General features: G+C 63.3%; 1 long non-coding RNA gene and 6 other non-coding genes across 7 annotated transcripts in view; 6 read left to right on the top strand and 1 right to left on the bottom strand.

The window, feature by feature from the left end:
- LOC142830750 (uncharacterized) overlaps window positions 1-14,257 on the bottom strand; it is a 113,089-nt gene that overhangs the window by 70,117 nt on the left and 28,715 nt on the right. The gene's annotated exons all lie outside the window — the stretch shown is intronic.
- On the top strand, window positions 1,277-1,348 carry TRNAP-CGG (transfer RNA proline (anticodon CGG)). The gene has a single exon. It is a non-coding gene; the product is annotated as a tRNA-Pro (tRNA).
- On the top strand, window positions 3,646-3,717 carry TRNAP-CGG (transfer RNA proline (anticodon CGG)). Its single transcript has one exon. It is a non-coding gene; the product is annotated as a tRNA-Pro (tRNA).
- TRNAP-CGG (transfer RNA proline (anticodon CGG)) lies at window positions 6,015-6,086 on the top strand. Its single transcript has one exon. It is a non-coding gene; the product is annotated as a tRNA-Pro (tRNA).
- Window positions 8,373-8,444, top strand: TRNAP-CGG (transfer RNA proline (anticodon CGG)). Its single transcript has one exon. It is a non-coding gene; the product is annotated as a tRNA-Pro (tRNA).
- Window positions 10,742-10,813, top strand: TRNAP-CGG (transfer RNA proline (anticodon CGG)). The gene has a single exon. It is a non-coding gene; the product is annotated as a tRNA-Pro (tRNA).
- On the top strand, window positions 13,111-13,182 carry TRNAP-CGG (transfer RNA proline (anticodon CGG)). The gene has a single exon. It is a non-coding gene; the product is annotated as a tRNA-Pro (tRNA).

The following is a 14,257-nucleotide window of genomic DNA, read 5'->3' as shown; positions in this document are numbered from 1 at the left end:
GGGTGCGAATCCCGGACAAGCCCTCCGTCCAGGCTCGGTTCCTTGGCCTTGCTCTTTTCTTCCCAACGGGTCTGCCGTGCGGCAGCTTCCTTAGTGTGGGAATTCAAGGCCGGCTCGAGGCGGCTTGCAGAGGGCAAGCAGGCAGCTACCGCCTCCCCCAGTGGCAGGAGGAGACTCTCAGGCCCGTGGCGCGGGGGCGGAGCGGGCGCCAGCCTGGAGCTGGGCCAGCGGTGCGGAGCAGGTCTGAGGCGGCAGTGCGGGGAGCGGCTGGCCCTGTGGACCCATAGGACCGAATGGGTTGACCTGGTGGCCGGAAATCTTTCCGGCCGCCGTGAGCCCCCCAACTTTGGAACGGAGCGCTGGGGCTCAGGCACCCCGTCACGAGCCACGGGGGACGGCTTAATGGTCCAGGAGTGGCGCAGGTCCAGTGGGCACCCCAGAGAAGAGGAGAGGCCCAAGGGTCGGCCTCCAGACGAGGCTGAGCTGGGGAGGTGCCCGAAGGCGATCTGCCCAGCGGGCAGAGGCAGGCGCTTCCACGCCCCAGGCGGCGGCGGAGCCGCCGGCTCAGCTTGAAAACTGCAGCCGGGGCTCCGGACGCACGCCACCGATCCGGGCGGCTGTCGGGGGCGGGCATCCCGCCCCACGTTGCCGGCGGAGCAGCCAGCTCAGGCCGGAGGGAGAACTCTTGCCGCTTTCTTTCAGTTGTCTTCTAGCCGGTCCTCCCCTGCTTGCGGCAGGCTCCAAGTGTCCCTTCCCTCCCCGGCGGGCGAGGAGGCAGGCCCTGGATTCTACCTCCCAGTAGCCCAGGGCACCGACGCAGCCTGTTACTTAGGGTATTGTGGCGATGTAGGATGGCCACTGAGAAGCCGGGACCCTTCCCTTGGCTGACGGCTCGCTGGGTCTTGGGCCAAAAGTTCTGAGGCCCGAGGGCAAGCAGCGGGGCCAAAGGCAGCCCGTTCTCGTAGAGGCGTGATTCTCCCTTCGCCTGGGAGCCGTCCCGGACAGTGCCCGGCCAAAGAGCTCCTTTGGCGCCGTTCCTTTGTTTATTTTCCTGACTTTAGCCTGCCTTACCCTCCCGCAGCCTGTGGCCCGAGAGTCACGTTAGGCAGTCAATTTGGAGTTTGCTCTGGGAGTGGGATAGACCCAGCATGGAGGCGACCTGGGAAAGATGGAGGGAGGAGCCGTCCTTCTGAAGCTTGTGCTTCCCGCGCGCTGGTCTTTCTGCCAAACCTGTGAGACCTGGCGTGGGCTGGGTGAGGGGGAGCTGCACCGAGCCGGCTTGTTGGTCTAGGGGCATGATTCTCGCTTCGGGTGCGAGAGGTCCCGGGTTCGACTCCCGGACAAGCCCTGCTCCTGATTCCTCTGCGGCCGCGTTTAGCGTTCGGGCGAGCTAATCCTCCTCTTGCCGCGTTGTCTTGCTCACGGCTGCAGGATCCCTCCGCGGGGCAGGCCTGGGGAAGGTACTCGGTCGGACCCAGGCCGCATGCCGGCGTTAGACCCTCTCTGACTTCTCCTCTGCGGCCCTTCCCTCCCTCTCGGAGCCTGGAGCTGCCCTCTTGGTGATTCAGCCTTCCGCCTAGCTCGCTCTGCGTTGCCGGCCCCAACGCTTCCCGGTGCTCAGGCCTTCCATTCTCTCTCGCTACCCCAGCGACGCAGCCGGTCTTCCCGCCTGGACCGTGCCACGCCCCGGGAGGTTGGATGGGGGATCCGGGCCCGCCCTCTTGTGACGTCGTTGGAGTGGACTAGGACCGCTGTCGCAACCGCCGGGAGTAATTTGGGCCACCTTTGGCAGGACATAGGCTAAGCCAATGGGCTGAGACAAGTCGTAGGCTTCGCTGATTCTCTTTGCACCGCTTGTACGCGTGGATCGTCATTCGTATTGGAAGCTATGAACGTCAGGCATGTGGTCTATACCTCCAAACCTCCTTTTCGACCGTCAGAACAGTGGCAGTCCCTCCACGTGGTGGAGGTGAGAAACGGGGCCGCGGTGCTTCCTCCCTTTGGTCTCCACTCCAGCCCCTCCCCTCTGGAGCATCTCTGCTAGGAACGGAAGCTTGGAAGGACGGATGACCCGTGCAACGAGCGGCTGTCTTCCAGAGACGTGAGTCAAACCAGCACATTAGTCCGCGTCTGCTACAAGCCTGCCCCGAGAACTTTGTATTCGTTGCTCGCGTCCGAATCCTTTCAGGATTTTAACTCTGGTCCTCTTCTTTGTTTGTTTGTTTTCTTTCGATCTTTCTCTTTGCGGAGAAAGGCCGGCACAATGAGTTTACGGTGACTTTGCTTGTGAGGCTCCACGGCCAGGTGGCAGCAAGGGCGTGGCTTGTTGGTCTAGCAGCATGATTCTTGCTTTGGGAGCAAGAGGTCCCTGGTGCGAATCCCGGACAAGCCCTCCGTCCAGGCTCGGTTCCTTGGCCTTGCTCTTTTCTTCCCAACGGGTCTGCCGTGCGGCAGCTTCCTTAGTGTGGGAATTCAAGGCCGGCTCGAGGCGGCTTGCAGAGGGCAAGCAGGCAGCTACCGCCTCCCCCAGTGGCAGGAGGAGACTCTCAGGCCCGTGGCGCGGGGGCGGAGCGGGCGCCAGCCTGGAGCTGGGCCAGCGGTGCGGAGCAGGTCTGAGGCGGCAGTGCGGGGAGCGGCTGGCCCTGTGGACCCATAGGACCGAATGGGTTGACCTGGTGGCCGGAAATCTTTCCGGCCGCCGTGAGCCCCCCAACTTTGGAACGGAGCGCTGGGGCTCAGGCACCCCGTCACGAGCCACGGGGGACGGCTTAATGGTCCAGGAGTGGCGCAGGTCCAGTGGGCACCCCAGAGAAGAGGAGAGGCCCAAGGGTCGGCCTCCAGACGAGGCTGAGCTGGGGAGGTGCCCGGAGGCGATCTGCCCAGCGGGCAGAGGCAGGCGCTTCCACGCCCCAGGCGGCGGCTCCGCCGCCGGCTCAGCTTGAAAACTGCAGCCGGGGCTCCGGACGCACGCCACCGATCCGGGCGGCTGTCGGGGGCGGGCATCCCGCCCCACGTTGCCGGCGGAGCAGCCAGCTCAGGCCGGAGGGAGAACTCTTGCCGCTTTCTTTCAGTTGTCTTCTAGCCGGTCCTCCCCTGCTTGCGGCAGGCTCCAAGTGTCCCTTCCCTCCCCGGCGGGCGAGGAGGCAGGCCCTGGATTCTACCTCCCAGTAGCCCAGGGCACCGACGCAGCCTGTTACTTAGGGTATTGTGGCGATGTAGGATGGCCACTGAGAAGCCGGGACCCTTCCCTTGGCTGACGGCTCGCTGGGTCTTGGGCCAAAAGTTCTGAGGCCCGAGGGCAAGCAGCAGGGCCAAAGGCAGCCCGTTCTCGTAGAGGCGTGATTCTCCCTTCGCCTGGGAGCCGTCCCGGACAGTGCCCGGCCAAAGAGCTCCTTTGGCGCCGTTCCTTTGTTTATTTTCCTGACTTTAGCCTGCCTTACCCTCCCGCAGCCTGTGGCCCGAGAGTCACGTTAGGCAGTCAATTTGGAGTTTGCTCTGGGAGTGGGATAGACCCAGCATGGAGGCGACCTGGGAAAGATGGAGGGAGGAGCCGTCCTTCTGAAGCTTGTGCTTCCCGCGCGCTGGTCTTTCTGCCAAACCTGTGAGACCTGGCGTGGGCTGGGTGAGGGGGAGCTGCACCAAGCCGGCTTGTTGGTCTAGGGGCATGATTCTCGCTTCGGGTGCGAGAGGTCCCGGGTTCGACTCCCGGACAAGCCCTGCTCCTGATTCCTCTGCGGCCGCGTTTAGCGTTGGGGCAAGCTAATCCTCCTCTTGCCGCGTTGTCTTGCTCACGGCTGCAGGATCCCTCCGCGGGGCAGGCCTGGGGAAGGTACTCGGTCGGACCCAGGCCGCATGCCGGCGTTAGACCCTCTCTGACTTCTCCTCTGCGGCCCTTCCCTCCCTCTCGGAGCCTGGAGCTGCCCTCTTGGTGATTCAGCCTTCCGCCTAGCTCGCTCTGCGTTGCCGGCCCCCACGCTTCCCGGTGCTCAGGCCTTCCATTCTCTCTCGCTACCCCAGCGACGCAGCCGGTCTTCCCGCCTGGACCGTGCCACGCCCCGGGAGGTTGGATGGGGGATCCGGGCCCGCCCTCTTGTGACGTCGTTGGAGTGGACTAGGACCGCTGTCGCAACCGCCGGGAGTAATTTGGGCCACCTTTGGCAGGACATAGGCTAAGCCAATGGGCTGAGACAAGTCGTAGGCTTCGCTGATTCTCTTTGCACCGCTTGTACGCGTGGATCGTCATTCGTATTGGAAGCTATGAACGTCAGGCGTGTGGTCTATACCTCCAAACCTCCTTTTCGACCGTCAGAACAGTGGCAGTCCCTCCACGTGGTGGAGGTGAGAAACGGGGCCGCGGTGCTTCCTCCCTTTGGTCTCCACTCCAGCCCCTCCCCTCTGGAGCATCTCTGCTAGGAACGGAAGCTTGGAAGGACGGATGACCCGTGCAACGAGCGGCTGTCTTCCAGAGACGTGAGTCAAACCAGCACATTAGTCCGCGTCTGCTACAAGCCTGCCCCGAGAACTTTGTATTCGTTGCTCGCGTCCGAATCCTTTCAGGATTTTAACTCTGGTCCTCTTCTTTGTTTGTTTCTTTTCTTTCGATCTTTCTCTTTGCGGAGAAAGGCCGGCACAATGAGTTTACGGTGACTTTGCTTGTGAGGCTCCACGGCCAGGTGGCAGCAAGGGCGTGGCTTGTTGGTCTAGCAGCATGATTCTTGCTTTGGGAGCAAGAGGTCCCGGGTGCGAATCCCGGACAAGCCCTCCGTCCAGGCTCGGTTCCTTGGCCTTGCTCTTTTCTTCCCAACGGGTCTGCCGTGCGGCAGCTTCCTTAGTGTGGGAATTCAAGGCCGGCTCGAGGCGGCTTGCAGAGGGCAAGCAGGCAGCTACCGCCTCCCCCAGTGGCAGGAGGAGACTCTCAGGCCCGTGGCGCGGGGGCGGAGCGGGCGCCAGCCTGGAGCTGGGCCAGCGGTGCGGAGCAGGTCTGAGGCGGCAGTGCGGGGAGCGGCTGGCCCTGTGGACCCATAGGACCGAATGGGTTGACCTGGTGGCCGGAAATCTTTCCGGCCGCCGTGAGCCCCCCAACTTTGGAACGGAGCGCTGGGGCTCAGGCACCCCGTCACGAGCCACGGGGGACGGCTTAATGGTCCAGGAGTGGCGCAGGTCCAGTGGGCACCCCAGAGAAGAGGAGAGGCCCAAGGGTCGGCCTCCAGACGAGGCTGAGCTGGGGAGGTGCCCGAAGGCGATCTGCCCAGCGGGCAGAGGCAGGCGCTTCCACGCCCCAGGCGGCGGCGGAGCCGCCGGCTCAGCTTGAAAACTGCAGCCGGGGCTCCGGACGCACGCCACCGATCCGGGCGGCTGTCGGGGGCGGGCATCCCGCCCCACGTTGCCGGCGGAGCAGCCAGCTCAGGCCGGAGGGAGAACTCTTGCCGCTTTCTTTCAGTTGTCTTCTAGCCGGTCCTCCCCTGCTTGCGGCAGGCTCCAAGTGTCCCTTCCCTCCCCGGCGGGCGAGGAGGCAGGCCCTGGATTCTACCTCCCAGTAGCCCAGGGCACCGACGCAGCCTGTTACTTAGGGTATTGTGGCGATGTAGGATGGCCACTGAGAAGCCGGGACCCTTCCCTTGGCTGACGGCTCGCTGGGTCTTGGGCCAAAAGTTCTGAGGCCCGAGGGCAAGCAGCGGGGCCAAAGGCAGCCCGTTCTCGTAGAGGCGTGATTCTCCCTTCGCCTGGGAGCCGTCCCGGACAGTGCCCGGCCAAAGAGCTCCTTTGGCGCCGTTCCTTTGTTTATTTTCCTGACTTTAGCCTGCCTTACCCTCCCGCAGCCTGTGGCCCGAGAGTCACGTTAGGCAGTCAATTTGGAGTTTGCTCTGGGAGTGGGATAGACCCAGCATGGAGGCGACCTGGGAAAGATGGAGGGAGGAGCCGTCCTTCTGAAGCTTGTGCTTCCCGCGCGCTGGTCTTTCTGCCAAACCTGTGAGACCTGGCGTGGGCTGGGTGAGGGGGAGCTGCACCGAGCCGGCTTGTTGGTCTAGGGGCATGATTCTCGCTTCGGGTGCGAGAGGTCCCGGGTTCGACTCCCGGACAAGCCCTGCTCCTGATTCCTCTGCGGCCGCGTTTAGCGTTGGGGCAAGCTAATCCTCCTCTTGCCGCGTTGTCTTGCTCACGGCTGCAGGATCCCTCCGCGGGGCAGGCCTGGGGAAGGTACTCGGTCGGACCCAGGCCGCATGCCGGCGTTAGACCCTCTCTGACTTCTCCTCTGCGGCCCTTCCCTCCCTCTCGGAGCCTGGAGCTGCCCTCTTGGTGATTCAGCCTTCCGCCTAGCTCGCTCTGCGTTGCCGGCCCCCACGCTTCCCGGTGCTCAGGCCTTCCATTCTCTCTCGCTACCCCAGCGACGCAGCCGGTCTTCCCGCCTGGACCGTGCCACGCCCCGGGAGGTTGGATGGGGGATCCGGGCCCGCCCTCTTGTGACGTCGTTGGAGTGGACTAGGACCGCTGTCGCAACCGCCGGGAGTAATTTGGGCCACCTTTGGCAGGACATAGGCTAAGCCAATGGGCTGAGACAAGTCGTAGGCTTCGCTGATTCTCTTTGCACCGCTTGTACGCGTGGATCGTCATTCGTATTGGAAGCTATGAACGTCAGGCGTGTGGTCTATACCTCCAAACCTCCTTTTCGACCGTCAGAACAGTGGCAGTCCCTCCACGTGGTGGAGGTGAGAAACGGGGCCGCGGTGCTTCCTCCCTTTGGTCTCCACTCCAGCCCCTCCCCTCTGGAGCATCTCTGCTAGGAACGGAAGCTTGGAAGGACGGATGACCCGTGCAACGAGCGGCTGTCTTCCAGAGACGTGAGTCAAACCAGCACATTAGTCCGCGTCTGCTACAAGCCTGCCCCGAGAACTTTGTATTCGTTGCTCGCGTCCGAATCCTTTCAGGATTTTAACTCTGGTCCTCTTCTTTGTTTGTTTCTTTTCTTTCGATCTTTCTCTTTGCGGAGAAAGGCCGGCACAATGAGTTTACGGTGACTTTGCTTGTGAGGCTCCACGGCCAGGTGGCAGCAAGGGCGTGGCTTGTTGGTCTAGCAGCATGATTCTTGCTTTGGGAGCAAGAGGTCCCGGGTGCGAATCCCGGACAAGCCCTCCGTCCAGGCTCGGTTCCTTGGCCTTGCTCTTTTCTTCCCAACGGGTCTGCCGTGCGGCAGCTTCCTTAGTGTGGGAATTCGAGGCGGCTTGCAGAGGGCAAGCAGGCAGCTACCGCCTCCCCCAGTGGCAGGAGGAGACTCTCAGGCCCGTGGCGCGGGGGCGGAGCGGGCGCCAGCCTGGAGCTGGGCCAGCGGTGCAGAGCAGGTCTGAGGCGGCAGTGCGGGGAGCGGCTGGCCCTGTGGACCCATAGGACCGAATGGGTTGACCTGGTGGCCGGAAATCTTTCCGGCCGCCGTGAGCCCCCCAACTTTGGAACGGAGCGCTGGGGCTCAGGCACCCCGTCACGAGCCACGGGGGACGGCTTAATGGTCCAGGAGTGGCGCAGGTCCAGTGGGCACCCCAGAGAAGAGGAGAGGCCCAAGGGTCGGCCTCCAGACGAGGCTGAGCTGGGGAGGTGCCCGGAGGCGATCTGCCCAGCGGGCAGAGGCAGGCGCTTCCACGCCCCAGGCGGCGGCGGAGCCGCCGGCTCAGCTTGAAAACTGCAGCCGGGGCTCCGGACGCACGCCACCGATCCGGGCGGCTGTCGGGGGCGGGCATCCCGCCCCACGTTGCCGGCGGAGCAGCCAGCTCAGGCCGGAGGGAGAACTCTTGCCGCTTTCTTTCAGTTGTCTTCTAGCCGGTCCTCCCCTGCTTGCGGCAGGCTCCAAGTGTCCCTTCCCTCCCCGGCGGGCGAGGAGGCAGGCCCTGGATTCTACCTCCCAGTAGCCCAGGGCACCGACGCAGCCTGTTACTTAGGGTATTGTGGCGATGTAGGATGGCCACTGAGAAGCCGGGACCCTTCCCTTGGCTGACGGCTCGCTGGGTCTTGGGCCAAAAGTTCTGAGGCCCGAGGGCAAGCAGCGGGGCCAAAGGCAGCCCGTTCTCGTAGAGGCGTGATTCTCCCTTCGCCTGGGAGCCGTCCCGGACAGTGCCCGGCCAAAGAGCTCCTTTGGCGCCGTTCCTTTGTTTATTTTCCTGACTTTAGCCTGCCTTACCCTCCCGCAGCCTGTGGCCCGAGAGTCACGTTAGGCAGTCAATTTGGAGTTTGCTCTGGGAGTGGGATAGACCCAGCATGGAGGCGACCTGGGAAAGATGGAGGGAGGAGCCGTCCTTCTGAAGCTTGTGCTTCCCGCGCGCTGGTCTTTCTGCCAAACCTGTGAGACCTGGCGTGGGCTGGGTGAGGGGGAGCTGCACCGAGCCGGCTTGTTGGTCTAGGGGCATGATTCTCGCTTCGGGTGCGAGAGGTCCCGGGTTCGACTCCCGGACAAGCCCTGCTCCTGATTCCTCTGCGGCCGCGTTTAGCGTTCGGGCGAGCTAATCCTCCTCTTGCCGCGTTGTCTTGCTCACGGCTGCAGGATCCCTCCGCGGGGCAGGCCTGGGGAAGGTACTCGGTCGGACCCAGGCCGCATGCCGGCGTTAGACCCTCTCTGACTTCTCCTCTGCGGCCCTTCCCTCCCTCTCGGAGCCTGGAGCTGCCCTCTTGGTGATTCAGCCTTCCGCCTAGCTCGCTCTGCGTTGCCGGCCCCCACGCTTCCCGGTGCTCAGGCCTTCCATTCTCTCTCGCTACCCCAGCGACGCAGCCGGTCTTCCCGCCTGGACCGTGCCACGCCCCGGGAGGTTGGATGGGGGATCCGGGCCCGCCCTCTTGTGACGTCGTTGGAGTGGACTAGGACCGCTGTCGCAACCGCCGGGAGTAATTTGGGCCACCTTTGGCAGGACATAGGCTAAGCCAATGGGCTGAGACAAGTCGTAGGCTTCGCTGATTCTCTTTGCACCGCTTGTACGCGTGGATCGTCATTCGTATTGGAAGCTATGAACGTCAGGCGTGTGGTCTATACCTCCAAACCTCCTTTTCGACCGTCAGAACAGTGGCAGTCCCTCCACGTGGTGGAGGTGAGAAACGGGGCCGCGGTGCTTCCTCCCTTTGGTCTCCACTCCAGCCCCTCCCCTCTGGAGCATCTCTGCTAGGAACGGAAGCTTGGAAGGACGGATGACCCGTGCAACGAGCGGCTGTCTTCCAGAGACGTGAGTCAAACCAGCACATTAGTCCGCGTCTGCTACAAGCCTGCCCCGAGAACTTTGTATTCGTTGCTCGCGTCCGAATCCTTTCAGGATTTTAACTCTGGTCCTCTTCTTTGTTTGTTTCTTTTCTTTCGATCTTTCTCTTTGCGGAGAAAGGCCGGCACAATGAGTTTACGGTGACTTTGCTTGTGAGGCTCCACAGCCAGGTGGCAGCAAGGGCGTGGCTTGTTGGTCTAGCAGCATGATTCTTGCTTTGGGAGCAAGAGGTCCCGGGTGCGAATCCCGGACAAGCCCTCCGTCCAGGCTCGGTTCCTTGGCCTTGCTCTTTTCTTCCCAACGGGTCTGCCGTGCGGCAGCTTCCTTAGTGTGGGAATTCAAGGCCGGCTCGAGGCGGCTTGCAGAGGGCAAGCAGGCAGCTACCGCCTCCCCCAGTGGCAGGAGGAGACTCTCAGGCCCGTGGCGCGGGGGCGGAGCGGGCGCCAGCCTGGAGCTGGGCCAGCGGTGCGGAGCAGGTCTGAGGCGGCAGTGCGGGGAGCGGCTGGCCCTGTGGACCCATAGGACCGAATGGGTTGACCTGGTGGCCGGAAATCTTTCCGGCCGCCGTGAGCCCCCCAACTTTGGAACGGAGCGCTGGGGCTCAGGCACCCCGTCACGAGCCACGGGGGACGGCTTAATGGTCCAGGAGTGGCGCAGGTCCAGTGGGCACCCCAGAGAAGAGGAGAGGCCCAAGGGTCGGCCTCCAGACGAGGCTGAGCTGGGGAGGTGCCCGGAGGCGATCTGCCCAGCGGGCAGAGGCAGGCGCTTCCACGCCCCAGGCGGCGGCGGAGCCGCCGGCTCAGCTTGAAAACTGCAGCCGGGGCTCCGGACGCACGCCACCGATCCGGGCGGCTGTCGGGGGCGGGCATCCCGCCCCACGTTGCCGGCGGAGCAGCCAGCTCAGGCCGGAGGGAGAACTCTTGCCGCTTTCTTTCAGTTGTCTTCTAGCCGGTCCTCCCCTGCTTGCGGCAGGCTCCAAGTGTCCCTTCCCTCCCCGGCGGGCGAGGAGGCAGGCCCTGGATTCTACCTCCCAGTAGCCCAGGGCACCGACGCAGCCTGTTACTTAGGGTATTGTGGCGATGTAGGATGGCCACTGAGAAGCCGGGACCCTTCCCTTGGCTGACGGCTCGCTGGGTCTTGGGCCAAAAGTTCTGAGGCCCGAGGGCAAGCAGCGGGGCCAAAGGCAGCCCGTTCTCGTAGAGGCGTGATTCTCCCTTCGCCTGGGAGCCGTCCCGGACAGTGCCCGGCCAAAGAGCTCCTTTGGCGCCGTTCCTTTGTTTATTTTCCTGACTTTAGCCTGCCTTACCCTCCCGCAGCCTGTGGCCCGAGAGTCACGTTAGGCAGTCAATTTGGAGTTTGCTCTGGGAGTGGGATAGACCCAGCATGGAGGCGACCTGGGAAAGATGGAGGGAGGAGCCGTCCTTCTGAAGCTTGTGCTTCCCGCGCGCTGGTCTTTCTGCCAAACCTGTGAGACCTGGCGTGGGCTGGGTGAGGGGGAGCTGCACCGAGCCGGCTTGTTGGTCTAGGGGCATGATTCTCGCTTCGGGTGCGAGAGGTCCCGGGTTCGACTCCCGGACAAGCCCTGCTCCTGATTCCTCTGCGGCCGCGTTTAGCGTTCGGGCGAGCTAATCCTCCTCTTGCCGCGTTGTCTTGCTCACGGCTGCAGGATCCCTCCGCGGGGCAGGCCTGGGGAAGGTACTCGGTCGGACCCAGGCCGCATGCCGGCGTTAGACCCTCTCTGACTTCTCCTCTGCGGCCCTTCCCTCCCTCTCGGAGCCTGGAGCTGCCCTCTTGGTGATTCAGCCTTCCGCCTAGCTCGCTCTGCGTTGCCGGCCCCCACGCTTCCCGGTGCTCAGGCCTTCCATTCTCTCTCGCTACCCCAGCGACGCAGCCGGTCTTCCCGCCTGGACCGTGCCACGCCCCGGGAGGTTGGATGGGGGATCCGGGCCCGCCCTCTTGTGACGTCGTTGGAGTGGACTAGGACCGCTGTCGCAACCGCCGGGAGTAATTTGGGCCACCTTTGGCAGGACATAGGCTAAGCCAATGGGCTGAGACAAGTCGTAGGCTTCGCTGATTCTCTTTGCACCGCTTGTACGCGTGGATCGTCATTCGTATTGGAAGCTATGAACGTCAGGCGTGTGGTCTATACCTCCAAACCTCCTTTTCGACCGTCAGAACAGTGGCAGTCCCTCCACGTGGTGGAGGTGAGAAACGGGGCCGCGGTGCTTCCTCCCTTTGGTCTCCACTCCAGCCCCTCCCCTCTGGAGCATCTCTGCTAGGAACGGAAGCTTGGAAGGACGGATGACCCGTGCAACGAGCGGCTGTCTTCCAGAGACGTGAGTCAAACCAGCACATTAGTCCGCGTCTGCTACAAGCCTGCCCCGAGAACTTTGTATTCGTTGCTCGCGTCCGAATCCTTTCAGGATTTTAACTCTGGTCCTCTTCTTTGTTTGTTTCTTTTCTTTCGATCTTTCTCTTTGCGGAGAAAGGCCGGCACAATGAGTTTACGGTGACTTTGCTTGTGAGGCTCCACGGCCAGGTGGCAGCAAGGGCGTGGCTTGTTGGTCTAGCAGCATGATTCTTGCTTTGGGAGCAAGAGGTCCCGGGTGCGAATCCCGGACAAGCCCTCCGTCCAGGCTCGGTTCCTTGGCCTTGCTCTTTTCTTCCCAACGGGTCTGCCGTGCGGCAGCTTCCTTAGTGTGGGAATTCAAGGCCGGCTCGAGGCGGCTTGCAGAGGGCAAGCAGGCAGCTACCGCCTCCCCCAGTGGCAGGAGGAGACTCTCAGGCCCGTGGCGCGGGGGCGGAGCGGGCGCCAGCCTGGAGCTGGGCCAGCGGTGCAGAGCAGGTCTGAGGCGGCAGTGCGGGGAGCGGCTGGCCCTGTGGACCCATAGGACCGAATGGGTTGACCTGGTGGCCGGAAATCTTTCCGGCCGCCGTGAGCCCCCCAACTTTGGAACGGAGCGCTGGGGCTCAGGCACCCCGTCACGAGCCACGGGGGACGGCTTAATGGTCCAGGAGTGGCGCAGGTCCAGTGGGCACCCCAGAGAAGAGGAGAGGCCCAAGGGTCGGCCTCCAGACGAGGCTGAGCTGGGGAGGTGCCCGGAGGCGATCTGCCCAGCGGGCAGAGGCAGGCGCTTCCACGCCCCAGGCGGCGGCTCCGCCGCCGGCTCAGCTTGAAAACTGCAGCCGGGGCTCCGGACGCACGCCACCGATCCGGGCGGCTGTCGGGGGCGGGCATCCCGCCCCACGTTGCCGGCGGAGCAGCCAGCTCAGGCCGGAGGGAGAACTCTTGCCGCTTTCTTTCAGTTGTCTTCTAGCCGGTCCTCCCCTGCTTGCGGCAGGCTCCAAGTGTCCCTTCCCTCCCCGGCGGGCGAGGAGGCAGGCCCTGGATTCTACCTCCCAGTAGCCCAGGGCACCGACGCAGCCTGTTACTTAGGGTATTGTGGCGATGTAGGATGGCCACTGAGAAGCCGGGACCCTTCCCTTGGCTGACGGCTCGCTGGGTCTTGGGCCAAAAGTTCTGAGGCCCGAGGGCAAGCAGCGGGGCCAAAGGCAGCCCGTTCTCGTAGAGGCGTGATTCTCCCTTCGCCTGGGAGCCGTCCCGGACAGTGCCCGGCCAAAGAGCTCCTTTGGCGCCGTTCCTTTGTTTATTTTCCTGACTTTAGCCTGCCTTACCCTCCCGCAGCCTGTGGCCCGAGAGTCACGTTAGGCAGTCAATTTGGAGTTTGCTCTGGGAGTGGGATAGACCCAGCATGGAGGCGACCTGGGAAAGATGGAGGGAGGAGCCGTCCTTCTGAAGCTTGTGCTTCCCGCGCGCTGGTCTTTCTGCCAAACCTGTGAGACCTGGCGTGGGCTGGGTGAGGGGGAGCTGCACCGAGCCGGCTTGTTGGTCTAGGGGCATGATTCTCGCTTCGGGTGCGAGAGGTCCCGGGTTCGACTCCCGGACAAGCCCTGCTCCTGATTCCTCTGCGGCCGCGTTTAGCGTTCGGGCGAGCTAATCCTCCTCTTGCCGCGTTGTCTTGCTCACGGCTGCAGGATCCCTCCGCGGGGCAGGCCTGGGGAAGGTACTCGGTCGGACCCAGGCCGCATGCCGGCGTTAGACCCTCTCTGACTTCTCCTCTGCGGCCCTTCCCTCCCTCTCGGAGCCTGGAGCTGCCCTCTTGGTGATTCAGCCTTCCGCCTAGCTCGCTCTGCGTTGCCGGCCCCCACGCTTCCCGGTGCTCAGGCCTTCCATTCTCTCTCGCTACCCCAGCGACGCAGCCGGTCTTCCCGCCTGGACCGTGCCACGCCCCGGGAGGTTGGATGGGGGATCCGGGCCCGCCCTCTTGTGACGTCGTTGGAGTGGACTAGGACCGCTGTCGCAACCGCCGGGAGTAATTTGGGCCACCTTTGGCAGGACATAGGCTAAGCCAATGGGCTGAGACAAGTCGTAGGCTTCGCTGATTCTCTTTGCACCGCTTGTACGCGTGGATCGTCATTCGTATTGGAAGCTATGAACGTCAGGCGTGTGGTCTATACCTCCAAACCTCCTTTTCGACCGTCAGAACAGTGGCAGTCCCTCCACGTGGTGGAGGTGAGAAACGGGGCCGCGGTGCTTCCTCCCTTTGGTCTCCACTCCAGCCCCTCCCCTCTGGAGCATCTCTGCTAGGAACGGAAGCTTGGAAGGACGGATGACCCGTGCAACGAGCGGCTGTCTTCCAGAGACGTGAGTCAAACCAGCACATTAGTCCGCGTCTGCTACAAGCCTGCCCCGAGAACTTTGTATTCGTTGCTCGCGTCCGAATCCTTTCAGGATTTTAACTCTGGTCCTCTTCTTTGTTTGTTTCTTTTCTTTCGATCTTTCTCTTTGCGGAGAAAGGCCGGCACAATGAGTTTACGGTGACTTTGCTTGTGAGGCTCCACGGCCAGGTGGCAGCAAGGGCGTGGCTTGTTGGTCTAGCAGCATGATTCTTGCTTTGGGAGCAAGAGGTCCCGGGTGCGAATCCCGGACAAGCCCTCCGTCCAGGCTCGGTTCCTTGGCCTTGCTC

The sequence above is a fragment of the Pelodiscus sinensis genome, chromosome 10, assembly GCF_049634645.1.
Source record: "Pelodiscus sinensis isolate JC-2024 chromosome 10, ASM4963464v1, whole genome shotgun sequence".
Lineage (NCBI taxonomy): Eukaryota > Metazoa > Chordata > Testudines > Trionychidae > Pelodiscus > Pelodiscus sinensis.
The sequence above is the reverse complement of the archived record's forward strand: the minus strand, read 5'-3'. Positions and strand labels throughout refer to the sequence as shown.